Genomic DNA, 18634 nt, shown 5'->3' on the forward strand with positions numbered 1-18634 from the left:
ATATATTTTATTACCAGTATCAAATATTATATTCTTAATTTCTAAATGTAAGTTTCTTTTATATGGTTGATATTTTAAAACTAATTTTCTTAAAAACTTAATTATATAACAAAATTGTGTCATACCATACATTTATCGTACCAATACTTTTTCAAACAAATTTTTCATATATATATATATGTGTGTGTATATTTGAAATTTATTCTTCATAATGTTTTATAAAATAATTTATTTAAAATTTTAATCAAACAACAAATTGGCTTTATACCATAGATTTTATTAGAGTAATACCTTTCATCAAATCTAATTTCTTAAATATTTGTTTGACTTTTACTTTTTCAGAATAACATATTTACTAATGTTTCTAAAATTTTGATAAAATCATAACCAAGACAAGTATTATATTAATGACTTTATTAAACTATTCTAAAAAAATCATTTAACACTATATGAGTATTTTATTACAAATCTAAATTATGTTCATTACTAGTATAAAGAAATCATCATCATGAGCAACAACACATAAATGGGTCATCAATAGGTAGGGTAGGAAAAGTATAATAGTAAACATCCTCATACTCGCATTATAAGCAATACACGTAACCGCCCTCATACCCGCATTTGTAATATGAGAGGAGTGGTTGATTTCAAAAAGATACGTTTTGCTCTAGGGACTCTTCCTTCATTAATGTATTATTTAATTTAATACAAAAATACAATTAATGTATACAATTTAATGATTTAGTAAATGATATATTTTATATTATTCAATTCATATAATTAAATTCTAACAAATTTCACATTAAATAAGTAAATAAAAGAGTATGTAAAATAATTATAGTCTATAAATTGAATATAGCTATCAATCTGAACGGATCTCATTCATAAGCTACAATTGTGATGAGGTGTACATCTACCACTCAAGTATTTCATGAAGACAAATAGTGTCTAATGCAAACAATCTTATACACAATATATAAAGATATGTATTGAATTCAACCATATCAATCATAGGTTCCTTGACTATCGTTTCACAATGTCAGGAGAAAAATCACATAGTTAAATTAACATGAAGACAAATATTGTTAATAAATACAATCTTACATACAATATAGGGTATATATTGAATTGGTGTGTATCAATCACAAGTACATCTTAACTATGTTTAAGAGAAAGTCAGAAAAAAATTACATAGTTGAATCAACATCATTACCCATGTGATTAGAATGATAAAAAAAACCTAAAAATGAAATCAAAGACATCACATGATAATTAAAAAATACAATAACAATAAAGAATAGAAATATTAAAAATTAGATATACATAATTAATATCATATACAGACAAAAGATGTACAAACAACAACCTTTTAGTTGATCAAGAAAATATCATAATTTGTGTCAAATCAGAACCTATCTAAATCCAAATGTGATTGAAAAATCACAAAGCTGTAAAAGAAGAAATTATTCTGCATGGTGAAATATTGTCATGATCTAGCCCAAAAATACAATGGTATCATCGATAAAAAATGTTAGCTATCAACAATAAAAGCTAAAAACAAAGAAACCATTAACTTTCTCTTAATTTAAGAAATTTCAATGATTTTGGTAAGCTAATAGTAGAAGATTTGTTCCCAATTCAATATTTATTTTATCAAATCAACACAGTAACTCATGCTTGGTTCCTTTGCAAAAGAAGAGAAATAAAAAAAATCAAGTTATGGTTTAGAGGAGAAAGATGATGAAATAGTTTTTGTATCTTGCTAACACCCCTATCATCAATTCAAGTAGAGGATGTCAACCTTTTTCATACCTTGTCCATGTGGTGCTAGAGGTGGCATTATCATCAGTCATGATTTATTGTTTTTAACTTGCGATGGACAATAGCCCCAGGAACTCCAGAAGGTAGTGTTTTGTTTTACGGATCAAACAATAAAACAAACAAAGGGCTTTAATGGAAAAGTGTGCAAAGGGTATTTTAATGATCTTGACAAGGAAAAATGAGAAGTTAGGGATGAAGAAGGTTGAAAGAGAAGGTGGTTTTGGAGATGAAGAGGGATTGAGAGAAAAACATCAACGATTTGTTAGGATTTTTATTTTTATTTGTAGTTTTGGATACTTTATATTTAACATCAAGTATTTCATGAAGGCAAATATTGTCTAATAAATATAATCTTATATACAATATAGGGTATATATTGAATTGGTGTTATCAATCACATGTACATCTTGACTATTGTTTAAGAGAAAGGTCAGAAAAAAATAACACAGTTGAATCAACATCATTATCAATGTGATTAGAATGATAAAAAACCTAACAAATGAAATCCAAGACATCACATGATAATTAGAAAAATACAATAACAATAAAGAATAAAATATTAAAAATTAGATATACATAAATTAATATTATGTACAGAGAAAAAATGTCCAAACAACAACATTTTTGTTGATCCTGAAAATATCGTAATTTGTGCCTAAATCGAGACCAATCTAGATCTAATTGTGATTTAAAAATCACAATTCTTATGAAGAATAAATTATTCTGCATTGTGAAACATATTTAATGATCTAGCATGAAAATACATTGCAACCATAAATAAATATTGTTAGCTATCAACAATAAAAGCTCAAAACAAAAAAAAATCTGTCATGCTGCTCTTAGTTTAAGCAATTTAAATGTTTCTAGTAATTAAGTTGATAGCAAAAGATTAGTTCCCAATTCATTATTTTTTTTTTATCAAATCAACACAGTAACTTGTGTTTGCATTCTTTAGCAAGTGAAGAGAAATAAAAAAATCAAGATAAGGTTTAGAGGAGAAAGTTGATGAAATTTTTTTGTACCTTGTTAATGCTTCTGTCACCAATTTACGTAGAGGATATCAACCTATTTCATTCCTTGTCCGTGGCGGGCTCATGGTGGCATTACCATCGGTCTCAATTTATTGTTTTCTACTTGCGATGGCCAATGGTCACAAGAGCAAGAGAAAAATATTTAAAAGTTTAAAAACAGCTTAAAACTTCTAAAATATATGTCCAATTAAGATTTTTAAGCCAATTTGTTATGATTGTCGGTATAAGCCCCTTTTCTTGTAGTGTACCACCGTAACATTTGATTAATTTTTAAAATCTATCACAATAAATTCACTATGTACCTATAAGAATTAAAAGAAATTATCAAGTATAATGTAGAAAAAGAAGAAAAAGATGGATTAAATTAGCTCCAATGTTATTAAATATATTATACTAACATAATTAAATGTTATAATCATAATTTTAAATGTAATTTATTTTATATATGTTTGAATTTTTCTTATTCAAAATGATTTAAAGCTAAATTTCTTTAAATTTAAGTAAATAAAAAAATTGTGTCATACCATACATTTTGTTATACTAATAATAATTTTTTCAAATCTAACATTCTTATTTATACATTTGACTTTTGTTTTTCAAAATGTTTTTAAAAAATACATATTTACATTTTTAATTAAATAAAAAAATTGGCTCATACCATAGATTTTATTATACTAATACATTTCTTCAAATCTAACTTTCTTAAATATGTGTTTGACTTTTAGTTTTTCTAAATAGCTTATTTATTATTTTTTTAATAAAATAACAAACAAGACAAATGTACCTATTTATAAATATTATATTAATAACATTAAAAAGTATTCTAAAAAACCATTTAACATTGTATGAGTATTTTATTACAAATAAAATTATACCTATTACTAGTATAAAAAATATGAGTAGCTCTTGAACACAAAAATGGATCATCAATATGGATAGCAATGGATAGGATCTCAAAAGGGTACTATAGAACCATTCTCATACGCCTGATAAAAACAATATCTGTACACGCCCCATACATGTGTTGGTAGAACTTTAATGTGAGAGGAGTGGTTCATTTCTACAAATTATGTTTTTCTCGAGGGATTTTTCCTTCATTATTATATTATTTAATTTAATACAAAAATATAATTAAGGTATAAATTTTAGTGATTTATTAAGTGATGTGTTTTAATTAATTAAATTCACATTAAATGTTTTTTTATAAAATAAATAAATAAATAAAGTATGGATAATAATTATAATTAGAAATTGAATATAGCAAATGAGTTCGACTCATATCATTCATAAGCTTGCATTGTGTTGGAGTGTACATCCACCTTTTAAGTATTTGACGAAGAGAAATATTTTCAAATAGAAACAAACTTATACAAATAATTGATTCCCAGATTTCTAAAGATGTAGAAAAAAGTATTAAAAAAAACAAAAAGCATTATTTAGATTTTTTAACGTGTACATTATTTTATATATCATTTGTTTAAAAAATTTTATACTTGTATTATTTGGGTCATTTTTTTTGTATTAAATAGGTAAAAATTCTACTCATGTAAAACACAAACTTTTGTAAGTTTTGTTATTTGAAATAAAAAAAATTTATTGGGTCCCATATCTCATTTAATGTTTGTCTCTTGATATTGTAGTTTTCAAAAAAAATACTTGACAGTTTGATGTTTTGCTTGCTGGATTTCGTTTGCATGACTCGCATTTTTGTGATTTTGGATTTCGAGTTTGAAATTTGGGTTTTCTTTGCCACGATCTCAGTTATTTTTTATTTCATTGTGATTTGATCATTTTTTCCTTTTCCGTTTAGGTAATCATGATTGTGTAATAAAGCACGCACATAAGATGGTCATGGTTTGCGAAGCATAATTACGACGCTCATTATTTCAGATTTGTTATATCAGTTTTTTGTTCCTCTTTTCTATTTGACTCTCATTCTTGTATATAAATCACATGAACTTGTTGGAATTAGGATTTAATGCTTGAATCTGAAATCACCTTTGTTGTCCATTATTGCTTGATGAAATGTCAATTTGATGTGTGCCTATTCGATGATGTCAATAGAAAATCTCTTCTAATGAATTTAAGAACAAATAATTGCACTAAAGAATTTTTAGAGAGAGAGTGTGTATGTAAGAGAAATAGAGAAAGTTATGGATGGCTTTGAAATTGAGCTTTGGAAAGTTTTGATATTATGTAAGCATTGATCATTTATAAATCAAAATGTTAATCTTGCAAAAGCATGAGTACATGGCATATGATTGTGGTTTGATCTGACAAGTACCTTCTTGTTGTATCAAGTGCATAAAAAATGAGTCCTAATTGGTTTCATTTGATTAGACTGCTGGCAATACAGGTTAACTTTCTATTGCCCCATGAAAAAAGGAGACATTTAACTGTATATCATTTTGTTGTTGTTTACTTTATCAAATTACTTTTTATCATGCACAAGTGTGCATGCACATGCTGCTCTCAAAACCTATTTGTGATTGAACTTTTGATTTATCATTGTGATAGTCTAGCAGGCCAGTCAGGCTGAATTCCAGGTAGCATTGTAGATTCATAAAGAAGTTGAGCCAATGTTCATTGGGTAGATACTGATGAATGAGAAGAGCTACACCACTACAAATAACATATCCAATGGGTAGATACTAATGGTCATGCATTTGACAAAAAGGAAAAAACATAAAGAAAAAGAATTCTAAAATAAAAATAATGGCAAAAGATATCACTAGAAGTCTAGAACTACATAGAAAAAAAATCAGGAAAACAAAAATATAGCACCGACTAAACTGTACAAGGGCAGAGTAGAGAGTTCTCCGTTATTAATTTTGAAGATCCTTTAAAGATTATTTCTTTCTTCTTAATGCTTGAATCCCTATCCAAACAGTTCTGCAAATGGGGCTAAGACATGCATCTATGTTATTAAAATAATTCCTACACACAAGTAGATAAAGCAAAGTTTGCCACTTCAAAATGACACCCATTTAAAAGAAGGGAAAAGTGTCAATGAAAAAATAAAGGAACCAACACTACTAGAAAAATATGATTTGACGACGCACATTCTACGTCAGTGTTGAAGAACCTGTCGTAGTTGTCAACACGGTGGCATTTACGTAATTATATAAGTTTTTATGTGGCGCGTTTGTTGTACAACGACATTTGTCTATAACCCCGTCGTTGTAGTTTTGATGGAAGTCATAAAAGACGGTGCTTGTAGGTACACCGTCCTAGAAATAGTCACATACAAAGTCGATGTCATTAAACACCGTCGTAAATTTTGTAGTTTATATAGTCTCGCGGTAAACACCCTCTCTCGTACCCTCCAAAAACCTAGCGCCCCCGCTATTGCCTGAACTACTTCATCCCGCCGTGAACTCCATCCCGCTACCACCCTGACGTTTTGTTTCCCGCCGTGAAGTACTTGAAGCCGAAGTGGACCTGCTGCTCCCACCACCGCCACGTAGCCGAAGTCGTGCCTTTTTGAGTGGCGTTGCCACCTTTCGAGTGTTCCTGAAGGTAAGGATGTCGAAGTTTTTGAGTTCTGTTTTGGTAATGGTTCAATATGTTATAGTATTAAGGGTTTTTGAGTTGTTCTTTGGTAATGCTTGAATATCTGATTATCGACTTGTTCACTTGCCCTGACAATGTCATCGTTCAATATGCAAAAAGGATTTGAAGCAAAATAAGTGAAAATCGTGCCCTTTTGTGTTTAATTGTTAGTATTTGAATTGTTTGTGGTTGTACCTTTACATAAACTACAAACCCTCTTTCCCAATTGGTATCCCATTTGATTTCCAAACATGCTCTAAGACGCTGATATTGAGAAAGTGATTTCCGAACATGCTGCAATCCCTTTCCACTCATTGTTCATGTTACTGTACTAGTGTTGTTCACACTTATCGTGGGGAAACTCTGCTCGGGAAAAATGTATTGTTATAACCATCCTTTGAAAAAAATAAATTGTGTGAAAAAGTTACTATAGTATACATCTATCAACTGCAGGCTGCTATTTGGAACTAAGTACGAAAAGGTCACTCATAGAAACTAAGTACAAAAAGGTGCGTATCTTCTGAATCTGAAATACAGTTTTGCATCTGTTTCTATTGGTTCCAGGTTGTTATTATATGGGCTCTCTTCAGACTTTTTCGTATTCTCATATTTCATACCTGTGTTTAGTTCAAATTGTCAACTCATAGAAATAATGTTATTTTGTTCTTCAGCGCCTGCATAATATTAAAATTATGGTATGCAATTCCTAATAATAAAACCAATCTTCATATATTTTTAATTTTAAATAGATATTGTATTTTTATGATAGATGTGTCAACATAGATCCAGAATTCTGGATGTTGATTCTGTCATTGTTAACTGTGGCTTGTTAGCTATTGGAAATTTGGTTTTGTACTCATTTTATTAGATTCCAATAAGATTGTCTTAGTGAATGATAACTTTAATCTAGACCAAAAAAACTATTGGAAATTTGGAATAGGGAGAGAAAGCCATAGAGAATGGGCAACGACATCTTATATTAGTGCATGCGATTTGCCTCTGTGTCCAACTTGAAAAATTGTGAAGAGTGTAAAATTTATTATCTCCTTAATTAGGACAGCATAGCATCACCTTCATATATAGCTAAAAGATGCAATAGTTTGTTACACCTTACAAGACAATAGAATAAACACTAGAAATTAGTTTGTTACACCTTACAAGACAATAGAATAAACACTAGAAATTAGTTACCTGCTATTTGCAGGTTGATTTAAAAGAAATGCAACCTCTTTAGCACTATGAACATCCACTACTTTGAGATCAGAAACTTGTGTATTTCCATTTGCGTCATGTTTGATTGTATATTGTTTTCCAGGAGTACCATTTTCCATGCGTGTTGTTGTAGATATCAGATCACGGATCCTTTCATTGTATATTTCCAACATTGACACCTGTAAATTTTGCAAGGAAAACCTTATCAGCAATTCTGTGTCATATTTAAAATTTTATACACATTGCAATGGTGAAAAATTAAGAAGAAAAATACTCTGTTACCTACATTTCATATTTCCAGCCTTGAGGTTGTTGAGACTGCTTTGTTTGAAATATTTGCTCTAATGAACGAGGTATCAAGCCCTTCTCCTCTAGATGTCCAGGCCTTCCCATCATTGTATAGGTTTTCCCTGACCCTGTCTGACCACAGGCAAAGATGCAAACCTGGAAAAGAAAAAACATCACCATATTATTAGACATCAATGTATATAGTATATATATTGATTTACAAACATTCATGCTAGAAAGGCAACATCCAACACCAAATCTAACAGATAGACATTTGTCTCACAACACTGATATGTCAGAACCAAAGAATAATAGGGCAAAGAAGGGCAAAAATACAATACAACATGAAAGTGAGTATAGAAAATAAAGGGTTTTAGAATTCTGCTTTTCCAAAATTGACTAGTAATAGTGCATTAAATGGTTGATCCATATGTATATACGATTTTAAATGAATAGTGCTTTAGAGATGACAGAAGAACTTTGAAATTACCTTGTAACCATCAAGAGCACTTGGTACAAGCTGTGAAATTTCTACAAAAACTTCTTCTTGTGATGCCTCTGGTGTAAAAACTTTATCAAATGTAAAAGAATGTTTTTGGCCTAAGAACAAAACAAGAGCAACATGAGTTGATATTTTTACAGCACAATCTAATTCAAGGAAAATGAAATAAGAATTGTTTAAAATACATGATCACAACAGATATACCATTTTGGGCTAGGTCAATGGCTCGTCCAGAAGTTTCCATTGATGTTGGATAACTGAAAATCTTGCCTTCTGTGCTACAACTTTCATCAGCTAATAAAGGCCTCACTCGACAGAATACACGAATGTTCCCTTTTAACTCCTGTTAATATGAAGATTATTAAGGTGTCAATTATTATTATCAACGTTTTGGTTCAGGGAATTACCAAAATGGTATTATGTAATTTTTTCCTCAGCCTCTCCTCTTCTATAAGTTTATATTCTGCATCTGCTAAGCGTCTTTGCTACTCATTCACAAATTTTTGTTGTCCTTTGTACTCTGTCCTTGTCTCGTATGCAGATATATTAGACACCTAACAAGGAACAAAATCTATGAATAAGATAAATAATCATCATAATGTATATGTCAAGGACCAACTAAAGAATTAAGCAATTAGGTAAAATTTCACATTCTTTATCTAACAAATATATCAAATGGTTCTATACCTAGTAGTATACAACTATTAAAAAAAATTCTTGATTACCTGCAGTTTCTTCTCTGCAGTTGCTAGTTGCTCTTCCAATGCCTTTATCTGATTATCTTTCAAAGAACATTTTTCCTGGAGGAAGGAAGCTCATCCTCTCATGACTCCACAATAACAGAATGGTGTGATATTTAATTAAAATAAATAGGGTATACAAACCTACCTCCAGATCATTAGCTTTTAAGGTCAAGCTGTCCAATTCAGTGGAGGAGTGCTTCCTAGATTCTTTAACTTTCTCTAATTCAGAACTTAAAGTTTGTACTTGAGATAATTGTCAGTCTCGCTCATCTCTTACTTGTTGCAACTCTCCTCTAAGAGAGGAAACTTCTGTAGCCAGGACATCCTTCTGTTTTATAGCCTCCTCTTGAGAAGACTAATAAAAGAACCAAGGAAACTAGGTAATATACCAGCTGCATGATAAGTAAGAAATAAAAGAGAACAAAAAAGACAGCAAAACAAGTTCAATAACTGGGGTCATCGGAATTTTTTTGAAAGATTAAGATAGTTATCTTAAATCTAAAACCAAAAATTACATGTGCCTAAAATTAAGATAAAACAATATAAAATAAAGTATTACAACAACTCTTAAAACTCTGCAATCAACTAAACTTGGCAGGATATTAGCACTTTCAGTTCTTTGATCCTTCTTAACAAGGATTCTTATGAGATCTTTAGGGCATATATACCTTAAGATCATATAGTTTCCACTTTCCACTACTAAAAATAATGCAGAAAGACCAAAAGCATCAGGTCTTGTAGGAGTAACATCTTGTTACTCTCTGTTATTTTCACTAATATTCCAATTTCTTTAATATATGAAAAGTGTTATTAAATTCTTGCTCGTGTTTGTATGTTTATTAATAAAAGTTTTAAAATGATTTGGATAAAATGGTTTTTTTGAAATCAATCTTGGTTAAAACTAATTTTGAAGTGATGTATCATTTATGTTTTGTTAGTAGTAAAATTCAATATTTTATCCAACAATGCAAACATTGTCAAACATATTGCTTCAACTTAAAATCCAATTACTTTGTTCGAATCCTAGTACATAGTTGTCTTAAATACTTGAAGGGAGAGTTTTACTGTCAATAATGGTCATCTGAGTTGGAAATTAAAGATTGTCTCAAGTGGAAGATACATGTGATTAAGACAAAAAAACTTAAAATCCAATTATATATTCAAATACAGCATGACATTAACTGGAATGACAAGCAAAATTTTACAAGACAGGCGTACTGGATGAATAAATGAAATTGTTGGTTGTGAAATAATGTTATTTTCAGTTATGCTGTATAATTTATCCCCTATAGGTTATTAAACTTTTCCCATTGTCATTTCTCAGGGTTTTTAAACATAGGACAACCAAGTGTTATTGCCATTGAGGATCCATAGGTTTTGTTGGAAGAACTGCCTTTTGCTTTTATAAAAATGAATATTTTCTTTCTGTCAAAATAAATAAAGCAAGAAAGTGGATTGTATATGATGGATTATTCATGATTTTCCTCTTGCTTATGTTTGCATTTCTCAGTTATGAGCTTATTTCAATTTACTTGGGTGGAGTTTTTTTTTTTGTTATGGGTGGGGATAAAATAGGGGGTTTGAATGTTGCTGTTGTCAGTTTCTTTTAGTGGACTCTTGATTTTGTAGAGGATATTGAACAGTTATGTCGTATTCTGTAGCTTCTTTGAATCTCTTTTGCTTCTCTTTCCAAGCTACAGGATATTTGATAATTTTCCTTTTAGTCATACTTGTTCTGTCAGTTGCATTCTTCCACAACCTTTCTCTCTTTATTTGGTCTTTCTGATTTTTCAAAAACAGAATATTTGGAGTCACTATTTCCATTTCCAAAGCCACTAGTCCCATGCTATTTTGGAGCAGTTGCTGAATATTTTACCAAGGAATATATTAAAAGTGGAAATTGGAGATATTTGGGAACCAAAATTCTAGGAAAAAACTATTCATACTAGGGTAGTCTACGACAGATTATCTAAGCTGGGGTTGAATAGTCTTGGAACTCTGTCTTCACTACTTTCTTTAGTAAATGCCTTGCAATTTATTTTTTTATAATATGAAGTTGATTGGCACAAATTATTTTGTACATATTAGGCAAATTTTTGTCATAGATGTGGTTGATTGACTAAAGTTTTATTATTTTTCTGGCTGAATCAGGCACCAAAGAATCACATTGGGAAGAACTCCTTTAATTATTTGCAGGTTTGTTTATTTTTTCTAGTAATTGATATTTATTATAATAGTTTTAAAAATGTTTTTCAAATTCCACAAATGACAAACATGTATGATGCCTGAAAACATGTATGCGTTTTTCCTTTTTATTCATGGCATGTAATTGTTCTTTTGAGCCCTCTACTATGATCTTTATTATGTCCTTTTGTCGCAATATCATACAATTACTAATGGAAATAACTGACATGCGATTTTAAGGGGTTTCATAACATGTTATTTTCGTGGTCTTCTAAAATGACCCTTTGTGACATATAGGATCAAGACGTATGATCCATTCAATTCTTGGAAGAGGTCTCAGCATGTACCCTCCCTTTCTAATTACACAAAGGCATCTGTCAAATTGGAAGACCACTGATTAAAATGTGTATCGAAATCTTTCTCCATAGCTTTAAGCCAGGACTAGACTAGAAGAAGCGCTTCATCCATCAGCTTGCTTGCATTAAAAGTTTGGTTATCAAAGACCACCTTATTTCTATGTTGCCATATGGTCCTTGTGAGGGCTATCCACCAATAGCTCCATCTTATATCTTTTGTTCGTGTAGCATTCCTTCTGCTGTGCTGGATGAAATGATATTTTTGTTCTTTCGGGAAAGCACCCACTGAATTAACCCATGAGAGTGACTCCCACCACAAGGGGAGGACCTTACTGCAATTCAAGAAAAGGTGTGTTGCAACCTCCTCCGAATTGTTGCATAACGGGAACATTGGGTCACTTATCTCTACTTGTCTCCCTCTTAGATTCATCTTCATTGGTAAGCGGTCTTTGATAAGCCGCCATGTAAATACCGCTGCCTTAGGTGGTATCTTAAGTTTCCACAAAAGCACAAAAATCCCATCCTCTGTGTCCCCCCTTATTTCCTCTGCTTCTATTATAATTCACGCTTGTCCTTGTCCTTGTGCTGGTTCTTTCAACATAGGGTTTGAGGAATTAGTGTATATTGAAGAAGTGTAGGTCTAATGTTTTTGTCGCAACATGCCTGTTTGCGGGAGAGCGAGGCGAGGGTCACGGGTGCGCTTTCCAAGGGAGGAAAGATGCGTGGAGTCGCCACCAACATTTATTTGTGGAAAACGTCGGAAAAACCAAAGGAAACCGGTCAAAAAGAAAATTCCAAGTTCGGGAGTTGTATTTGCATTTGAGGAAGGTATAAGCACCTCTCACGTTTGTCTCAAAGGACAACAGCCTTATTTTTTAGAATTGTGGAAATTGTGTTACCTTAACTTTTATTTCTTTTTATTTTTTGAGGTCGACAAAAGCGGGGCTCTTGCTCCTACGTACCCTCCATCGAAGAGGAAATCAGACCTACGTAGTTCTTCTTTAAGGGTGAATCAAGCGATTCTTTTTACTAGGAAGGTGATCATCTTAAGGTGTTGGACCTTAAAAATGATCCATTTACTTGGTAAGAAAAATTGAGATAATAAACTTTCAAATCCTTTTTTAATGATTTTTTTGTGGACGAGCTTGACTTTGCGGGTTGATTTTAGCCTTAGTTTCACTTTAGTTATTAGTCAATTCAATTAAGAAAGAGAAACCCCAAAGAGAAACGTCCGATTGATTTTTTTTGCTTTGTTTTACTAAAAGGTATTTTTTGATTATTATATTATTATTTTACCTCTTTTTTTATTTCCAATGTGGTTACAGCACGACCGAACGGTAGGATTTCATTTTAACAGAAATTAACGGATATTACAAATCAAATGATCGGTGGAAATTTATTTTATTTTTTGATTAGACGAGAAATGACTTAAATAAATGACTGAAGCACGTCAGAAGAGGGTACGGAAAGTAAATGAAACGAGAAATAAAAGTACACGAAACAAATGGGGACCACCATGGGTACATAGAATGAATTGAAAAGCTCGGTTTGGGGTAGTTACCGGTTGAAGACCGAAGAAAAACGAAGAACGAACGATGAATGTCGAAGAACGGTTGAAAATCTTCGCGTAATTACCCACGGAAACGTTACGGAAATGTTACGGAAGCGCCTCGGCTTGGATTTTCTTCACGGAAACAATTTTCCTCAGCAATTTCAAGAGAATACGAAGTGCCAAGAAGGCTGAACCCCTTCCTTCTTCATTCCTCCCCCTATTTATAGCAAAATAGGGGAGGAGCTTGCCACCTAGCTCGCCCAGGCGAGCCAGGTTGCTTCCTCCAGAAGCAACCACCTTCTGGAGGAAGAATCTGGAAGGCCCAAGTGGGCCTGGTTGCTATTTACACCTTTTTTTTACTAAATACACCCCTTTACTTTTTTGGTGATTCTTTTTCCGTAACGTTACGTAACTTTACGAATTTCGTAACGACACTTGTTTTCTTTCCGTAAGGTTACGGAACCTTACGGATCATGTATTTTAGCTTTCGAAAAAAGTTACGGAAACTCACAGATTGCGTAACAATACTTCCTTTTGGTTTCCGTCAAATTACAGAATTTCACGGATGGCGTAACCACGCTTCCTTTTGATTTCCGGCGCGTCTCGGGACTTCACATATTGTGCAACAAAAGGTGCCAAGTACTTCGAAGCGGTCAATCAAAGGTTGCATGCCATCAAGCAATAGTCCCCGGACCAAATTTGGGTATGACAGTTGCCCCTCTTTACTTACCTTTTATCGGAGATAAGAGGAAAGCAAAGATAAAACACTGATTTCGTCCGTCTTTGCCCTTTCCGTGATTAGTCTATGATGACTCCCGTCTCTCCTTCTTCTTTTTTTTTCTGCACAACACAAAACAAAACACAAACAACAAAAACACCAATAACATAATATACATATATACACATGTTTGGCGAAGGAAACGATCGGGAAAATAACAAAAACCACATTTCCCAATCACCGGAGGCTCCGCACCTGATGGTGGAGGACGCATGAATAGCGGTAGGAAATCAATTCATGGGTCTCCGAACAAGATTTCGAGGGTGGAGGATAAGCGAACAGCGCTAGGCAATCAATTCGCGGGGCTCCAGACTCGATGGTGGAGGATGCATGAATGAAAATCAATTCATGGGGCTCCGAATAAAAGTGGAGAATGGAGGATAGGCGAACAGCGCTAGGCAATCAATTCGCAGGGCTCCAGACTCATTGGTGGAGGATGCATGAATGACAATCAATTCATGGGGCTCCGAATAAAAGTGGAGAATGGAGAATTGGCGAACAGCGCTAGGTAATCAATTCGCGGGGCTCCAGACTCGTTGGTGGAGGATCCATGAATGACAATCAATTCATGGGGCTCCGAATAAAATTTGTTGGCAGGACCGAATGGTCTATCGGGTTTTTTTCCACGTAAAAAGGCAAACATGCTTTTTGCAAAGAAAAATAAATCATTCGCGAGAGCACCATATCTTAGAGAAGAAATATACCTATGCCAAGGGTAATCTTCCTTGTAACCGTAAATGAAGGGCAGGACGTCAACATTTAGCTTTTAAATGAACATTCAGGGGAAACATCGGGTTAAGCTGAAACTGGGAATAAATCACTCATAGTGTATACAAACTCACACAGGCAAGTGTTTTACCCTAACCCCAAACCATAACTGCACCATGACTTTATTTTGCACACGATTTCCTATTGAACCAAAGATCACACGGGCGATCACGGATCAACAGGATTTTCTCGAGGGTAGTGTTTTCGAAGAGGAAGCTGGGTGTTTTGGTCTTTTCCTATTTGTTTATGTGGGGCGGGATATCGCCAGTCGAGAATGACTTTGAATGGCAATCCGAAAGGAAGAACCACCAAAAAATGGGTTTTCCTTTGCCGGCAGTCACTTACCTTGCCGAAAATTTATCTGGTCTGAAGATTTTCTGTTCTCTTTCTTTCATTGATCGGGAATTACTCTGTTTTCCTCCGATCTTTCCTTTTTACTTTCTTCCGATCTTTTGATCGGGAATCCTTCTTTTCCTTTCTTTTCATTTTTTATTTTCCTTCTTTTCATTTCTTCCTTTTCTTTCTTTTCATTCCTCCCTCTCCATTTCTCTCTTTGGGAGATCGGGTTTTAGCAATCTATTTGCTCTCCCTTGAGGAGATTCCGCTGTCCTTTGCTTCGGGGGAAAGGATGAGGATTCTTTTTATAGGCCAAGGTTCAAAATAGTCTAAGGTTGTGTCTCAATGGGGTCTTTTATTGTGGGAGCCCGATCTTGATATCTAGGGCAAAACAAATTCGTGTGTCAAGGTGTCGGTCTCAGGCCGAACTTCCATATTATTCCACAAGGCACGCGCAACAATGATGATTTGGAAACAATGTGCAAAATTAGTCATGGCCACAGCCAGGTGGGCACTCAAGCATCCCGTTTATGGCATTATGATACTACAGTTGGGAATTTACACAAACAGACCCAACGTTTCCAAATTATGTCCTTTCATCAGTTCAATGAATCCATCCATTCTTATCTCGGTTATTCAGGAAAATAAACTCTTAGCGTCAGTCCCTTGTTTCTAGAAGATATGTTTGCTCTCTACGAATGATTTATGCTTCCTAGCCATAACATGCCGACCTTCGAGGTCTTTCTTTCTTTTTCCTTTTTGTTTTTTTCTTTTCTCTTTTTTTTATATTCACAAAAAACTATACATCCATTGCCCTCTATGAGAACAACTTTCCTTTGTACACCTACATTCCTATACATAACGAACTTTTTCTGTGCACACACGCATTAAAACCCTTTCTCTTTATGTTAACACGGTCTATATACAAACTCTATTTATGTTCAAAGATCTCCTTTTTTCATTTTTTCCAACACACACCCGTAGTTTATACAAAAAATTCGTTACATACACTTGTCGTTCATATACACAAAAATTTCTTTTCACACATTATTTACACACACAAAATCCTTCTATTTTCTTTTACATATATAAAAAACTATTTTCTTTTCTTTATATACATAGACACGACATTTGTTCACAACGCTTCTTTCTTTTCATCAGGATTTTTGGTTCATTTTATTTTTAGGACGACGTTCCTAAATGAAAAACTCTACACAGTTCCAAAATTTCAACAAACACTTTTCACAACAACGAAGTAAGCACTAACGTAACAGTTTAAATGACATGTATGCACAAAACAAGAGTCAATCAAAACGAAACAAACATTAGTCCCTCAGTTTATACAAAAAAAAAATGATACGTAACAGATAAAAAAGGAAACATAAAAAGAGAATATGGATCTAGGGACCTCCCGATCATGTGGCTTCGCTCCCTCCCAAGAAATCGAGCAAATCGGTCATCTCCTCGTCCATGCGGGCCTCATCTGCATCGCCGGGAGCCTCTGCGGGTGCCTCCCCTGCCTGGGCCTCAGGCCAATCCCCGGGCCATGCGACCTCTGCCCTGAACTGATCCGGAGTAGGGCATGGAAAAGGAGGGAAACCCTGGCTCTGCAGGCTAAGGCTGAGCTGGTAGAGGCAGTCATGGGTCTACACGTGCGCCCTGTGGTTGGCCGCCTGCTGGCAAACCAAATGCCATAAATACCGCTCCGTGTCAAATGACCTAGCTGGGTCAGCCTGAGGAGGTGGCAGCGGTGCGTCTGGGGCCTGCGGGTCGCCACCCTTCGCCTGTCTGGGCGTTCAATACTTCTCTGTGAAAGCCCGGGTGATCGGCAGTCGAATCACCTTACTAGGTGTGACAGGAACCCCGAACGACTGGCAGAGACCCGTGATCAATGTCGAAAAACCCAGGGCCCTGTTAGACTTATCTGGGTCTAGAGGGTGCCTGGTAGGTGGCATACCTACAAATAAATAAATGGCATCAGCGATCAGTTGAGCCACATGAATGTTCATCCGTGTCAGGATGGCATACACCAGCTGACACTTTGGCAGAGGGAGGTCGGAAATATGATCGCTGGGCAGGATGTTGCTGAGCAGCAACGTCATCCATGTCTGGGTCAAGGTAGTCATGTTGGTGCGCATGATTCGCACCCGTCTCCCGGCAGCGGTCCAGGAAAAATCTTGACCTGGTATGCATAGCAGCTGAGCGATGGCCTCCTCATCAAATCCATCGGCCTGGTTCCTCCTCTGACCGTATTCGCACTCCTAGCCCTCCTCCAATACTAGCGGATATCCCAGGAACTGACTGAGGGCGTCTGCATCGAAAGGAATCCACTGGCCCCTTACCCATGACCGGAGGTCCCGTATGCCCTCCTCTGTAGGCCAAGCATTGGCGTAAAACTCGAGAACTATATCCGGATCAAACTTGACCATGGGCGTGACCAGCAACATCCAACGCCGCCGAGCTATCTCCTCCTGAAAATCTGTGTACTCGTCGTCCCTGAGCTGGACGCGTCTCTCTCGGTGGAAGGACCATCCCTTGATGGCTTTGAAGCGCTGCTGGTGCTCAGCGCTCCTGACACGATGGCTATCGAACTCGGGAGCGGCACTAGTCCTTGCGGCCGCGGCGTCCTTCCTAGATTTCTTTGAGGCAAGCTTCCTCGGGGCCATTTCCTATGAAGACAAACATTTGGAAAGTTAGTCTACAGGATAATGCTTATTTTAACACAAAAATGATATGCTAATCTTTCCGATTTAGAACAAACTCATGCACACATTAATGTAGCACATTTATGAACATGCGTATGTGTAAAATATGCTACTATTTATGTCAACATACAAGGACATTCAACACATTCTAGTTACCACACACACACACACACACACACACACACACACATATATATATATATATATATATATACATCTTTGAAAAGAAAGAACACACATTCTCGTGCTCAAGGCATTGTGTCAAAATTTACACCTAATCACATCCTAAATATTCTGCTATCACAAACTACCTATACAAATTTGAAGTATTTAACATACAAATTTATGTTGTTTCACTCACATTTATTTATATGCACATTGGAAAGCTAATTACGTCATGCGCATACTTGCATTTGAAAAGGAAATTCCATGCCATCTATATACATTTGAGGGATAATTCCACACCATATATCCATACCATTGAAAGGTATTTTCCATGTTTCCTAGATGCAAAGTATCCCTCATGGGGGCAGCCAAATTCTTAGTAGAAAACCCTCTTAAGCATGTCCTAATTTTCATGTTTTTCCACTTTCAAAACAAAAAATTTAGATTTTTATACATAAGCCATGTTTCCTTGCATTGAAGCTAAGAGCTTGGGTTTCTAAGCTTAGAATTGCATTTGGGCACCTATTCCGAATCCTCTATGTTTTCCCTATGTATATAAAACAATCCCACAATCCCAATCTTACAAAACCATATTCATATGTCATTGAGGCATTTCACCGAGCACTTGGTGGGCGCATGTT

The 18634-nt window shown here is 34.5% G+C and overlaps 2 pseudogenes; both read right to left on the reverse strand.

Moving 5' to 3' along the window:
- LOC114371446 overlaps nucleotides 1-6719 on the reverse strand; it is a 17404-nt pseudogene extending 10685 nt beyond the window's left edge.
- A 736-nt stretch (nucleotides 6720-7455) lies between these two features.
- Nucleotides 7456-17552, reverse strand: LOC114371447 (annotated as a pseudogene).
- Between the last annotated feature and the right edge of the window lie 1082 nt (nucleotides 17553-18634).

The sequence above is a fragment of the Glycine soja genome, chromosome 10 (assembly GCF_004193775.1).
Source record: "Glycine soja cultivar W05 chromosome 10, ASM419377v2, whole genome shotgun sequence".
In the NCBI taxonomy this organism is placed as follows: domain Eukaryota; kingdom Viridiplantae; phylum Streptophyta; class Magnoliopsida; order Fabales; family Fabaceae; genus Glycine; species Glycine soja.